This window comes from Armigeres subalbatus, chromosome 2 (genome assembly GCF_024139115.2).
Source record: "Armigeres subalbatus isolate Guangzhou_Male chromosome 2, GZ_Asu_2, whole genome shotgun sequence".
In the NCBI taxonomy this organism is placed as follows: Eukaryota; Metazoa; Arthropoda; class Insecta; order Diptera; family Culicidae; genus Armigeres; species Armigeres subalbatus.
The window spans coordinates 265,787,095-265,802,563 of record NC_085140.1 but is presented as its reverse complement, the minus strand read 5'-3'; the positions used below and the strand labels follow the sequence as shown (position 1 = coordinate 265,802,563).

The following is a 15,469-nucleotide window of genomic DNA, read 5'->3' as shown; positions in this document are numbered from 1 at the left end:
TAGGTCAAGCAAACCTCCCTTTTCGCTTCCGTGACCGAATCCGGATCATTCCAACTCTGATTGTTCGTAACTTAACTTCCTCGACTGTATATGCGGTATGGATTTCTGGAGGAAATTCCAGATCCAACCGACAATCCTACAGAATGCAAGGCTACCTAACTCAGGGGAGTAGCATCCGTTGATTCGATAAACACTGAAACGATTTTAACGGAGGAAGAGAACCGAAGAATCGAAGAAATCAAGCTCTTGTTTCTTCCCTGCGAGGGCAGGGCAGTTGACCATTACTCCGCTCACGCAGCATCGAATAGAAATCAGCGAAGAGTGGAAAAGTAAACCTCCGGTAAGGCAGTTCCCCTATACAATGTCCCCAAGACCCAGGAGCTGGTTGCTATTGAGCTGCAGCGTCTTTTGGATGTGGGAATCATCGAACGTAGCAATTCCGACTGGTCGTTGAACTGTGTCCCTGTAATTAAGCCCACTAAGGTGAGACTTTGTCTTGACGCGCGGAAAATCAACGAAAGAACTGTGCGTGATGCCTACCTTTGCCCCACCCTGGCCGAATTTTGGGCCAGTTACCCAAAGCGAAATATCTCACAACGATAGATTTATCGGAAGCGTTCCTTCAGGTGGCTTTAGAGCCAGGATCGCGGAGGTATACGGCATTCAGCGTGCAGGGCAAAGGGTTGTTCCAGTACACCAGAATGCCCTTCGGCCTTGTCAACAGTCCGGCCACGTTGGCCAGGTTGATGGACAATGTGTTGGGCCATGGGGTACTGGAGCCGAACGTTTTCGTGTACCTTGACGACATCGTCATCGTAACGGAAACGTTCGAGCATCATGTACAGCTACTTGTTGAAGTTGCGCGGCGTCTAAAGGAGGCAAATCTCAGTATAAACTTGGAGAAGTCCAAGTTTGGGGTGAATGAAATTCCTTCCTAGGATATCTTCTGGTACATGCGGTCTACGTTCGAATCCAGACAAAACAAGACCGATTGTCGAATACGAGCGTCCGACCACCGTTACAAAGCTCAGAAGATTCCTAGGAATGGCGAATTATTATAGAAGGTTCATCCAAAATTTCAGCGGTATTACGGCGGCACTGACGGACTTGCTACAAACCAAGTCCAAAATCGTCCGCTGGAATGACGACGCCGAGCGATCCTTCTGCGAGATTAAGGAACATCTCATTACATCTCCGATTCTCGGTAGTCCGGACTTTTCAAGGGAGTTTGTCATCCAAACGGATGCGAGCGACGTAGCGGTTGCAGGGGTGCTTACACAACAGCAGGAGGGAGAAGAACGAATTATATCATACTTCTCCCACAAGCTAACAACACCCCAGAAAAACTACCACGCGGCAGAAAAGAAGCTCTCGCCGCTCTATTAGCAATCGAAGCCTTCCGTGGGTACGTGGAAGGGTACCATTTCACCCTAATCACGGACTCCTCTGCACTTACTCACATTCTCAGTACAAAATGGAAGGTGGGCTCAAGATGTAGCAGATGGGCTCTTGACCTACAACAACACGACATGACAGTAGTTCATCGTAAAGGGAAGGAGAATGTGGTCCCTGATGCCCTGTCTCGTGGTGTTGCAGTAGTTCAAGACACATCGGCCACACCATGGTACACCTCCATGTATCAAAAGGTCTTAGCGCAACCGGAGAAGTTCGTAGATTTTAGAGTAGAGAACGGCCGGCTCCTTAAGTTTGTAAAACTCTAGATCACTTATATGACTCTCGCTTCAGGTGGAAGGTGATTCCGACAGAAGCAGAGATTCCTAAGATTCTTAAGGAGTGTCACAATGCGGTCTTTCATCCTGGCTATGAGAAAACTCTAGCTAGGACTCGACAAAGGTATTACTGGCCAAGGATGGCTAGTGATATTCGTCGGTTTTGTCAACAATGTCAGACCTGCAAGGAGGTCAAAGCAGCATCGGTCCCAGTGGCACCGGAAATGGGCAAGATGCGTCTAGCCTCCGTCCGTGGCAGATCATTTCGGTCGATTACATCGGACCCCTTCCCAGAAGCCGTCGCGGAAATCAGCATATTCTGGTTGTATCTGATTACTTTTCGAAATGGGTTATGATCCAGCCTGTGAGAAGTATCAGGAGTTCATCATTGTGCGCTATCTTGAAAGACCAATGGTTCCTTCGTAATTCCGTTCCGGAGATCATAATTACAGACAACGGAAGTTGTTTTTCTTTCAAAAGAATTCAAGGAATTGGTCAACAATTTTAAAATCACTCATTGGTTGAACTCCGATACCACTCACAGGCCAACCCGGTCGAAAGAGTAAATCGGACAATCAACGCAGCTATTAGAACCTATGTGAAAGAGGATCAGCGCCTGTGGGATACTAAAGTCCCGGAAATTGAGATGGTTCTCAACTCCAGTGTACACACTTCAACGGGGTATACCCCATTCTTTATCACTCGTGGCCATGAGTTGTCCGAGATAGGAACAGACCACCGTCTGGCCCGTCACGATGAGGACCTAACTCCAGAACAACAAGCTGCTAGGGAAGCAGCAAATGTTTTCGGATCTGTACGACATCGTCACAAAAACTTGGCTAAAGCTCACGATTCGTCTAACGCCAACTACAACCTTCGACATCGCAAATTTGCGAAAGCTTTTGTTCCCGGTAAGCTGATATACAGACGGAACATGAAGCTGTCAAACGCGGCGGAGCACTATAACGCCAAATATGGCCGTCAGTTCCTTCCTGCCGGGTGTTACAAAAACACGGCACATCTTCATACGAGTTGGAGGATCTCTCGGGGAAAAACCTTGGGGTCTGGCTGGCCGTTCATTTGAAACCCGGATAACGACAGTACAAGCTCTTCTCATTACAATCTCGACGTTACCTTTACGTTTTGCACGTGTATTGCTCTACTTCTTGCTACCAGCACCGCTAAAGAAAAACCCATCGCATTGAACTCCATATGGGATCGATCCTGATCTCCATTCCTGACAGCGATTTCAAGCTGTCGCATTGATAATTGACCGAATCGGAACCGATCTATCGTCCAACGACTCCACAGGTGGTGTGGCAAGCCTCGTATTTGTACACCGTATTTCAAACCTGTTACACTCAGTGATTCCTCTCAGTAGTCTCTCGATTTCTGCTCTCAGCCAGTGAGAGAGTTTCAGCGGGAAAATGTTGGGAAGGAAGCGCTGGATTTACAGTGGATCATGCTCGATGGTCTCTGAGACGAGACACATAGACGTGACTGATCCCCAATAAGAAAAGGGTACCCTTAAATTGAGATACATTACTAGACTTGTGTAAGTTTAAAATAATAGTGTGAGTGTGTAGAGAAGGCTGAATGGGAAGAATGAATGAAGGGGGTGTATGAATGGAAAATATGAATGATATTTGAATGAAAGTTTGTGGTTTCTGGTCCAAATTATTTGAGATGAAAATGGAAGTATATGATTTAGTTTTAGTGTTCTGTTGCGGTTAGTATAGGTTATAGTAGTTGGAAATTCTGGGTTTCTGATCGATTCATCAACAACTGCGACAGTCGGAACGGTGTTATTCTGACGCATTTTGGAAGCTTTCACATGAACATTGTCAAGACCGATTCAAAAAAATTGGTTGATGAGAGGAGTTGTGTCTGATTTTGACAACTCTATTTACGGTTTTCCCTAGGTGTGAAGTGGACAGGCTCACTCCACTAGATCATCACAATTCGTTGGAAAGAGCTCCTCTGTCCAACAAGAAAAATCATTCAACGATTGGAAACAAGATCTCGTGGAGCAGTAGTCGCATCTAAGCATTGAAAAAAAACTGTTAGTTTTTTTACCCTGTCTACAGGAAGGTTGTAACCAACCGTTTGTAGGTTACAATGAAACCTTTATCGGCGAACATCGACATGTTATTTTGTTATATGAGTTTGTTAGTTTTGTTAAAAATTCAATGTATTTAAAATGTTATTAGTTATTCAGTTTATAAAAGAAAATGTTATTTTGTTAAAACTTTTATATAAAACTTAAATTTATAGAAATAAAACCAATTAAAATCAATAAATAATCTAATCTAAAATGATAAAATAAAACGACTTGCATGCAAGAAATTCAAATTCAAACCGACACAAAACAAAAATTGTAACACCCCTGTAATGATCCGGAATGCAAGCATCGTCGCAGCGGTTTCATCATACTGGGATGGTGAATGAAGATCACCAACGAAATAGGATAGAAGGAGGAATCGGGATTGTATAAAAATGTTGTAAGCCCAGATGTGGCTCTCTTGTATCTTTGAAACCAGCCCGGAGGAGCGACGATTGCGACTTTTCAGATAGTCAAGTCTTCTGAACACGCGTTTCGGTAGTCCGTTAGTTAATAATGATCCTAAGGATCAAGTGATCGGAAACTTAGTTTTCTAATCCGGTCGATCGAGTGGCATCTGTGTGGAAGTAAACGACATTTCTGCGGTCCGATAGAACAAAATCGTACATCGTACGTCGCCAGTGCATCCGAAGTCGAGGTAAACAATACCCAGTAATGTTCCACGATAGTATGTATCGGGACTAGTAGCAAAAGACGCTAGTGAAGTGACCGCCTAAAATACTGCTCGTTTCCGACCAATTTGCTTCGATCCCACCCGATCAGAAAACACTCGCGAAAACAGTGCACAAGGTACCGCTCCCCGGGCCTGCAGAATCAGTGAAACGCCAGGCCCACCGATACATGGGCCGAGTTGCCGACGGAAAGTTTAACCACGTGTCTTCAGCATCACCACGCCGGTACCCAAGTCGGTGCCCTACGTTGGGCGCCAATTGATAGTAATTTTCCTCATCGTGAGTGGATTGTGAACCTTCCAAGTCTTAGCAACTCCTGGCTGATGAAGCTAGGGAGCACCACTGCTCTATAGGAGTTTTAGGTGCCAGACAAAGGCTCACAACGCGCACTGTACAGGGTCGTTTCTGTTATGCGATCTCTAGATAAATCCTAAACAATTAGGTGGACTGACTTACCACTTACCTTTCGATATCGGCGAACAATGGATAAGGGAACAAAAACACCAATGCTAAATTTCTGTTTAGTTATTAAAGAACTACTATAAATTGACTTGTAGTAACATTGTGGGAATTTATTTAATTAAATAATCATACTAGCACGAAAAATTGATTATTCCAGGTTTAGCATACTTGCGCAGATCATTAACTAGGGACACTTTTAACTGTTGCGGCCGTTGCTCGTTGGTCGACATGAATGTGATGCACTGGGACGGACTTTGACGGAGGGAACTAATGGCACCGGCTTGGGCACCGGCGTGGTGATGCTGAAGACACGTGATTCAACTTCCAGGCGGCAACACGGCCCGTGTATCGGCGAGTCTGGCGTTTCGCTTATTCTGCAGGCGGTACCTTGTGCACTGTTTTCGCGAGTATTTTCTGATCGAGTGGGTGGGTGGCAAATTGATCGGAAACGAGCAGTATTTTAGGCGGTCACTTCACTAGCGTCTTTTGCTACTAGTCCCGATACACACTATCGTGGAACCTTACTGGGCATTGTTCACCTCGACTTCGGATGCACTCGCGACGTACGACGTACGATTTTGATCTTTCGGACCGCAGAAATGTCGTTTACTGCCACACAGATGCCACCCGATCGACCGGATTAGAAAACTCACTAAGTTTCCGATCACTTGATCCTTAGGATCATTATTAACTAACGGACTACCGAAACGCGTGTTCAGAAAACTTGACTATCTGAAAAAGTCGCTGCCGCAATCGTCGCTCCTCCGGGCTGGTTTCAAAGATACAAGAGAGCCACATCTGGGCTCCCAACCTTTTTATACAATCCCGATTCCTCCTTCTATCCTATTTCGTTGGTGATCTTCATTCACCGTCCCAGTATGATGAAACCGCTGCGACGATGCTTGCATTCCGGATCATTACGGGGGGTTACAATTTTTTTTGTCGGTTTGAATTTGAATTTCTTGCATGCAAGTCGTTTTATTTTAGCATTTTAGATTACATTATTTATTGATTTTAATTGGTTTTATTTCTATTAATTTAAGTTTTATATAAAAAGTTTTAACAAAATAACGTTTCTTTATAAACTGAATAACTAATAATATTTTAAATACATTGAATTTTTAACAAAACTAACAAACTCATAGAACAAAATATCAAGTCGATGTTCGCCGATAAAGGTTTCATTGTAACCTACAAACGGTTGGTTACAAAATAAAAATATAAAATAATAATATAAAAATTAATAAAATAATATTATAAAAATTCTTGTAGAGCAAACTCTTCGGAAGTCCAGTCGATGGAATTCCCCAGAATACAAGGATAAGAGAATTACTCCTAAGCAGCACAAAACAAGCGAACATGGTCGCAGCAACTTAATTGTGACTGATTCTGATTCATGGGAGAAGATTTTTGCATAAATCGTGCGAGAGAAGTTCCCAAGAGTTGTTAGAGGGAGAAGTTATCTAGAATATCTGAGCTTATGTGAGTAATTCCCCAGAATCATCAGAGGAGGAATTCCTCCAAATTCTTGAAGAAGGAATTCCTCTTGAGTTCTAGGAGAGGAATTCTTCAAAATTCGCTAAAATGTCTGAATAAGCATTCCAGAGAATTTCACTAGAAGGAATTCTTGAAGGAGGGATTTTCCAGAGTTTCCGAAGGAGAAATTCTCCAAAAACCCTTGAACAAGGTTATTATATTTCACAATTCTAGTAGAATGGCTGCCCAGAATTTGTGAAGAAGAATTTCTCCAGAATATCTGGAGATTTCCTGAGAAATCGAGAAAAAGGAAAACCTGTGTTGAGGGAGGAGAGACTGAAGTTCTTCCCCATAATTTCTGCAGGGGTCCCCTGAGAAGAGTTTTGAAAGAATTTTCCAGAATTACCTGAGATGGAAGAACCCAGAATGCTTGGAAAATCAGTTTACTAGAACTCATGGAGCAGTGATTTCCTTAAATCTTTGGAGGAAGACATATCTATAATTTCTAAAGGGGAAAATCCTCAGAACTCCTGGGAAGAAACTCGCCAAAATTCCTTGAGAAGGAATAACCCTGTATTCTTGTAATATGAGTTTCCCAGAATCCCTGCAGCAGGAATTTTTCAAACTTTCTGAGGGAGAATTTTCTCAGAATTAAAAAAGAAAGAAGTACACAGAATTCTTGATGAAGCAAATTTCCAGAATACTTGAAGTGGGGAGAGCAAAACTCCAAAATTCTAAGAAGGGCAGATCTTGTCTTGTTGATAGAATAACCTAAATTTATTGGAGAATGAATTTTTCAGAATCTCGGTAGAAAGAATTTTCATAGGACGGGTTTCCTATAAATTGCACCAGAAACATTCTCTGAGTTGGCACCAGTTATGTAAAATGTGTTCGCTATTTTTTCTAGCTCTTCTGTGTATGCAATGGTTCCGGGGGCCTTTGCAATTGCCTGAAATGCTATGCGGATCACAGCCTCTGATGGCTTATTACAAAATGCTTGTCATCAGATGTCTTGAAAAAGCATATTCGGTAAATCCAGAAAATTTTATTTTAAGAGAGGGGGCTTTTGAATTGCGTTTGATTAAGCAACTGAGGATTTTGTTCCTGCCCGACTTTATATACCCGTTCAAATACAATGATTCAGAATCTATTCATTTTTTCTGACAAGTAAAATAATGAGTGCAACGGATCATTTTCCAATTTTTGCGAATATTTAGAAAAGACATATTGGCCTAAATGTCTTTTGATTTTATTATACATGTGAGAACACTTCGCTCATCGATATAATAAAAAAAATCTGTTTATTTATATTATTTGTGATAGGTGCAAATAAGGGACGATCCATTAATTACGTAACGCAAAAAATGGGCTTTGTCCAACCCCCCTCCCCACGATGTCACACTTTTTGTATGAAAAATCTAAAAATTTTGTATGGACCGTCAGACTTCGCGCACCCCCCCCCCCCTTTAAGCGTTACGTGATTTGTGGACGCTCTCTAGTACATCATATGGGAAAAAACCCAAAAACGCACAACACACCCCCTACCCACGCCACTTCCACCACTGGCCCTAGGTGGACTAACCTACAATGTATTACGCGTCTCCATACACTGTCCATACCAGAATACAGAATCGCCGATGCGTGGTGCGTTTTTCCCTAATTGCTGCCAGCTAGAAGGCGTTTTTTAGCCTAATGAGTTTTCCAGCAGCGAAATATCACCACTTTTTTGAAATGTGAATATTATCAATCTGATTCAAATTTATTGTTTAACTGTTGCATAAGTTAAAAATATCCACGGAAATTGTTACAGTTAAGATCAGTTAAGATATCAAAGCTGTAAAACTGTATTAAAAAAAATATAAAACACTTTTTGACCCTTCCTTCGGAAGTGTCTATAATTTCACTTTGTATGCGTTACGAGGGTGTGTTACGTATTAATCTATCAAGAAATCTCGTGAATTATTAAATAAAATGTATGGTATTTGAAACAAATTCACTTTTACATTGAAAATATAATTATAACAAATGATATGACATGGAGTTATGCCTATTTTTCTGATTTGTTTCAAAGAAACAAATGATTTTAATTGAGGAACATATAGAAGCATGTACAAAAAAATCTTCTCAGAAAAGCAAAAACGTAAAAATTGAAAGGGATTTCAAAAATTTCTTCAGTGGAAGCTAGATAGCAATTGTGAGCATGTTTTGAGACACTAATAGATCACTTGTGTACATGTATGTGTGCGTATGTGTGCAAATTCTGAAATTTACTGCCATAAAAATCTCGCTCATTTTTAAGGTATTAAACAAGTTTAGTTTTACCAAATTAGCCATCCATAAGGCGAAATATATGTTATTATTGAACGCTATTGAGTTTCGCTCAGATCAATGACTGATTTAGTTAGTTCTGGATTAATTAATATCGAGGTCTCTGGATATTCCGAGTACAATATACACAACCAGCGTTACGTAAGTTACTAACCATATCACAATAGTTATTCAATCCGACGAGAGCCTTATAGATAGGCAGCATGAAGTACAGTACGTTATCATTCGTTGAGTTGTCACTCAACCCATGACATCCGCCTTTGGGTAGGCAATTATTTTGTCACTTTCACGGTAAATCGCCGTGGGAAGCTGAGTAGTTTTATCTCGTTTTAAATACTGGAGTCTGGAAAAAAATTCTTTATAACTAAGGAAGGGTCAAAATCTCATTGTAGGTGGATTAATCTGGGTTTTATTAGTTTTTCCTGTATTTAGGCTATGATTCAAAATATGTTAAATCTTATTTTTACTTTAAAGCATAGATGAGCATGATTTAGATTTTCTTAAACTCCAGCACCTGTAATGCCGTGCTTGTATTTTAACAATTTGCCAGGGAAATAATGTTGAAGAAATGCAAATGTCTGTGTTTGCTCACTAAAAGTCTATGAACCGTCTGCATTTTCCAAAAACGCTTGAAAGAGTTCTGGATTGGAAGGCATTAATCGTTAGTTCCTTGAATTTCGAGTAAGAACAGATTATGTATTTACTACATACTAGCACACCCGACGAACTTCGTTTCGCCTAAAATTGATTTATTCTCTGATCAATTCTCGAGTTATGAAGAAATTTATGTTTGATTTGTATGGGAGCCCCCTGTACAAAGAGGGGAGGGGTTACGAACCATCTTAAGAACCTTCCCCGGTTCAAAAAACCTATGCATACAAACTTTCATGCCGATCGGTTCTGTGGTTTCGGAGTCTATAAGGTTCAGACAGACAGAAATTCATTTTTATGTATATAGATTTTTTTCAGCGGCGCAGCCGAAATTTTTCAAATGTATTTGTTTTTGAACGGAATTTTTCTTCTAGCAAATTGGAGGGAGAGGGAGTGATTTTAAAAACCACCCCTAGGCTACGGCACTAAAATTATTTCATCGGCGCGACTAAAACTCACCGACGGCGCAGTCAAAAAAGTGCAGCGGCGCGCCGATCAAAAATGGTGGCGGCGGCGGCGCTTAAAAATCGTCGGCGGCGCACAGCTCTACAACGGTCTTGGTTGAACGTTCATGTGACTCGTTGTGAAATTCTTTCGCGATCCATTCTTCCTTGAAGTACATCGACTACACAATAGGGCTCTACCCACATCCCAGCGGATATGGAATGGCTCTAATGGGCCAATAATGGGCCAATAATGGGCCAATTCCCATGGGAAAACTGTCAAAACGCACGCAAACGTATCAAATGTGTTTGGCCCATAAGGTGATTATACAATCAAGCCATATGGTGAATTTCAAATTCACCACACGGTTTCTACTCCTATTATCAAAAGTTTAAATCTAGCGTAATAATTTTCGTACAATGCTGAAATTAAAGTCGATTGTTTAGCACTAGTAAGTAAACGATCTACGGATGTTTCATCCCCATAGACATTGTGGTTCTCTCAATTCGTGCTCTTGAAAAATCACAAGAAAAAGCACGTGGTTTCCAAGATGGCCGATTTGTGACTTTGTTGTATAACCACCATAAGGCAATCAAACGACAGCGATCCTTGTAACTAGGACGATGCTGCTGGTATCTCCAGTTTATTCTTTGAAGCGCAATGAATTATTGACAGTGGCTGATTTTCTACCCGCCGCAGCCACATCCAGGCGCTATAGTATATGCGCAAAATAGCCAGCATGAGTTAACCGCCAGAAATTTGTATGGCGAAAGACATCTAACGCTGGTTTTCTCAAAATAAGGAACTTTTCATGAAAAACTATTTGGTACCGGTTATGAGGGATGGTGTCCGCTACTACGCCTACCAAATATTTTTTCGATTAAGGTGCTTAATTTTGAGAAATCGAACCTTAGATGCCTTTCGCCATACTGATTTCAGAAAGTTAACTCCTAGTGTGCCGCTGTAAGCACGCTCAAAGCATTAGCATTAGCATTAGCATTAGCATTGAGCAATTCGCACAAATTCGTAGGTGGTACAAGCCAAGGCTATTGTATGAGAGTAGCATCACTTTCATCCGTTACCATAGATATTGATTTGGGACTAACCACTATCTCTTAGATGGAAGCAATGCACTCTCCAATAGTCGAGATCTGTCCTGGCCACGTCCTTGCGAATGCTGAGGAAGGGGAAGGATGGTTAGTTGGACACCTACTTAAGAAAGATGCAGAGAACTCTACGACCTCTCATAGGTGCCACGGGAGGTTTTGGATTGTGTGGAAGGTTATAACAGTAGGAATCGTTTTGGTAGAACGTAAAACACAGAAAGAACTAAGATAGAAATACAAAGTAGGAAAGGGACGAGCCTGGAATTGAACCCACGACCTCCTGCTTATAGGGCAGAAGCGGTAGCCACTAGACCACCGAGCTCGTCTATCGCTGTAAGCACGCTCAAAGCAGTCGATTTATTCGCAGGAAACGCCGTTGAATAGATTCGATACGGTCTGTTGGTTTGTTGTAATATGCGCTCCATATTGATGATGAATATTCTAATGCAGAGAACAGCGATTCCAAACAATAAACGTCCGTATAATTCTTCGCTGTTTTCATGAAAAAGTTCATGGTTCTACACACTATGTAGACAACGTATGAAAAATAGTGTTAAAATGTCAGTTGTGCGTCTAAAAAATCCTTTACGTGATTCACCCGTTCGACTGTTGTAGTGCACCGTAGTTCGTAGTGCACCAATCAGCGAAAGCATTTATTTGGCCTTGATGAGTATTGCAACTACGGGAACTGTTCCGTTTCCCATCTCACTGAACATATATTCATCTCATCGCAAAACAAAGAAATTCAACACCAAACTTGTCGCTTCTTGTTGCTAACCCGCGTGCTCACTGGTGAAAAAAAATCACAAAATTGAGAAACAAACCAAATTCCTTTTCATTGCTTTATTTTTGATGGGATGGTAACCCCCCTAGTAACCGAGCAGATATGTAGGAATATCTTGAGATCATCAGCAAACGATAATTAGGGGAGAACGGTCCAAAATGCACCCCTTAAGCTTTTTCGATGTTTTCGCCCATATAAACAAAAATATCCAACCATTTCTAAGTACAGGTGCAAAATTTACAAACCCAGCTACATTTCACAATGTTCTCCGATTCAAAACAATAAGGTTTTCATGACTTTCTAACGCATTTAAAAAATGTTTTAAAAATAGGCCTGGGGCGAAACGCCCGAATTGTGGTCTAAAATGACTCAATTGCATGTAAAATGATGGTGAACGCATGGTTGTTTGTTTTTTCTTAATGGATTGAACTACAATATTACGGATTTGGTAGAAGAATAGAAAATCGTTAAATTTGAGTGAATATGAAGGGATTTTGCTAAATTTTTCCAATGAAGCTCAATGATGGATAACTAATTAAGAATTGTAATGGTAATATTCGTTCAATAATGTACTACAAAAGATTATATAAGTGATTTTATGAGTAAGGTCATTTTGCCCCAGGGGTGCATTTTGGACCGTTCTCCCTACAGTGCTTTAATGACATAATAAACATCGTTGAAGCTTATGATGAAAATCAGCGGTCCCAAATCTGCCTTGTGATATAACGGACGGTGCACGTTGTTGGTCGTTTGTTGACACAGTAGATTCGCAGTTGCGGTGCGTGAAGTCATAAAGCCATGCTTTTCTATTGATGCATTGATAGCAGTGTGCACTATTGTAACCAATGATGACATGCTCAAATAGCTTCAATACCGTCTCCCTTGTAAATGTTAACGCCTCTGGTGGTGCTCTTTTTGAATATGAGAAACATTTCGGTCTTTTTTCCAATAGGAAGGGAACATTCCGTTAGAGATCGAAACCTGGGGCCTCATTGAGTATCTCCTTTCGGCAGCTCTTTCGTATGACAATTTGCATGGTTTTCTCGTTTCGAGTCGAGATGCGCAATGCCAGCCCTGGAAAATCCTCTGAACTGGGGTGAGTAGCCATTCGATACTTCTTTTAATAGAAAAGGATAGCACCCCATCAGGACCGGGCTTATATGAACCTTTGAACTGTCTTAGTAATCAGCTCAGCACTCACGTCAATGTTGACCAGCTGTTGATTAGCTGAATGGACATTCCCGAGGAGGGTGACGACCTCAACAATAAAAGTTGGTATGAACTTGGGGAGCATAAGAGAGGGTTAGGTCGAAAGACAAAAGGTCGAAAGGACAAAAGGTCGAAAGACAAAACATCGAAAGACAAAAGGTCGAAGGGGTAAATGGTCGAAAAGGACAAAAGGTTCCCTTCCCAAAAGGTCGAAAGAACAAAACGTCGAACGGGACAAAAGGTCAAAAGAAACAAAAGATCAATAAGATCAAAAAGGCAAGAGGGACAAAAAGTCAAAATAGACTTCTTGTCTGGTCTGAACGGCGAGAATCAATCTCGCACCAGAGTTGCCCTACACAGTTGGCAAAACCTCCACTCTTTTATTTTTCAATTTTTTCAACAATGAAATAAAATTAATTCCATGATTACAACTAATAGATGGATGCTTAAGTTTTCTAAATGTCACTTTGATCAGTCAAAATGGCGCACGCCCCACATCAAATACACCGGCGTGTATTACATGTCGGTGCATTTTCAAATGCGTGCCTGTTTGGCTGCGGCGTGCACTATTTTGACAGATCGAAGTGACATTTAGAAAACCTAGATATCCATTATTTGCATTCATTGAATGAATTTTATTTAATTGTTAAAAATAGTGAAAAATAGAAGAGCAATTTTTTTTGACAACTGTATAGGATTTGCACAATACAAGCTTTATTCATTTCCTAAATCAACGCTCTTTTTTATCTCAAACAAAACTATCTAGTTATTCATAATATTGTTTCAAAGTAATTACTCCTTACTCCTTAAAAATTGATCATTCTTCAACTTTGCTTGATGAGATGAGTGTTATTTCAGCTTGAAGTTAAATGCCTTTCACACCCAACTTGATATCACCTTGTTCTTGATCGACTTTTTGCCCTTTTTGACCTTTTGTCTCTTTCGACCAGTTTCTACCTTCTGTCCTTTTCGACCTTTTGTCCCTTCCGACCTTCTGTGCCTTTTGACCCTTTGTCCTTTAGACATTCTGTCCCTTTCGACGTTTTGTCTTTTCGACCTTTTGTACTTTCGACCTTTATTGAATTCATAATACGATCCCAACACAGTATGAAACGAACTTCGACAATACCTACATACTGCGATAGTCAGCTCTTAATAAATCGTTGGTGAACGCGGTCACGGTGCTAGAAAATTTAAGGCTAGCGTTCTCCTCGGCGGAAATTACGAGAGGTGGGTGATGAGCGACAAACTTTGCCAAAGGCGCTGGTGCCCTGTAGACAATCGGACCAGTTTCACGAGTACTAATTAAACAGAGATCTAGCTAGCGATTGTTCTCGTTAACATTTCCATTAATTTGAGAAAGAGTACCCATACATACTATAATTGTCCGAAAGCTTGACCTATTTTATCCTTATTCATTCCCATTGTGCAGCAGATTGTTTTCATTCGTTAACACGTGCTTGTATTGGTTGGTGAAGCATGGGAAAACGGTTACCAACCAGCCAGCGTGCTCAACGTGCGAAATTTTAGGAGAGAGATAGTTTTCCATCAGTTCCTCTTCTACAATGCACGCCTCGTGCTGATGTGTTGAATGTGGCATCACGAGAGCTGTGTTGGGTGGACCTTTTTAACCTCGCGAGGAATGGATAAAAAATGCTTTTATCACTGAACTCTCTACTTGTCACCGAAAGCAGCGTTCACAGTCTCAATGCGGTTGTATATCGTTAGAAATAGGTTCTGATTTCCTTTAATTGGTGTGGTTATGGTACAATCATTGCGATAATGCAAATTTGACCTCATCGTTGGAACCTCATTTGAATCATTGCTGGACTGCATCCTTGAATAATATCTTGGAATTTATCAATTAAAACAAAAACCATGCAGTAGAGGAGATGAGCTAAAGTGTTTTTTTCTGCAAATGGGATGGAGCACATTTACACATAAAGATAGTAGATTTATTGACAAATGGATTCGAAGGTCGGTTATCTCTCTCAAACCTTCTTGTGGTACCAAGGTTTGCCAAACTCAACAAATGTTAGTAGATTGCCTTGTTTTTTTTGCTCTGTGAGTATCAAAACGGATTTCAAAATATTGAAATCAGAAAGATACAACCAAATGCACATGCCAGACTTGCCAATTTTTATAGATTTTACTAGTAAAATGAAAAAAGTGAAAAAACTACAATTTTAACGACTGTTTCGAACGATCGTGTTCAATTGGAGAAGCCACATATTTACAGTATATACAAATAGCGGTTATAAACTATATAGAGGAAGATTGTCACTGTCGGCACTGGCGAAACACCTTTGCTGGCGAGGATAGAGCGCTAAGTCGTCAACAAAGGAAAGTTCGTTTTGACAGTTGTGTACCCAACATGTTTGGGAACAAAAGCAAAGGGAACAGAAGCGACAATCGTCCTCTATGGTTTATTACCTCTATTTATATCCCACATGGTACATTCCAAATTCTGTAAACATCTACAATTA

At 40.8% G+C, this 15,469-nt stretch overlaps 1 protein-coding gene across 2 annotated transcripts in view; it reads left to right on the top strand.

Annotated features, from left to right (window-relative positions):
* LOC134212179 (uncharacterized) overlaps nt 1-15,469 on the top strand; it is a 119,204-nt gene that overhangs the window by 55,611 nt on the left and 48,124 nt on the right. The window lies entirely within an intron of this gene.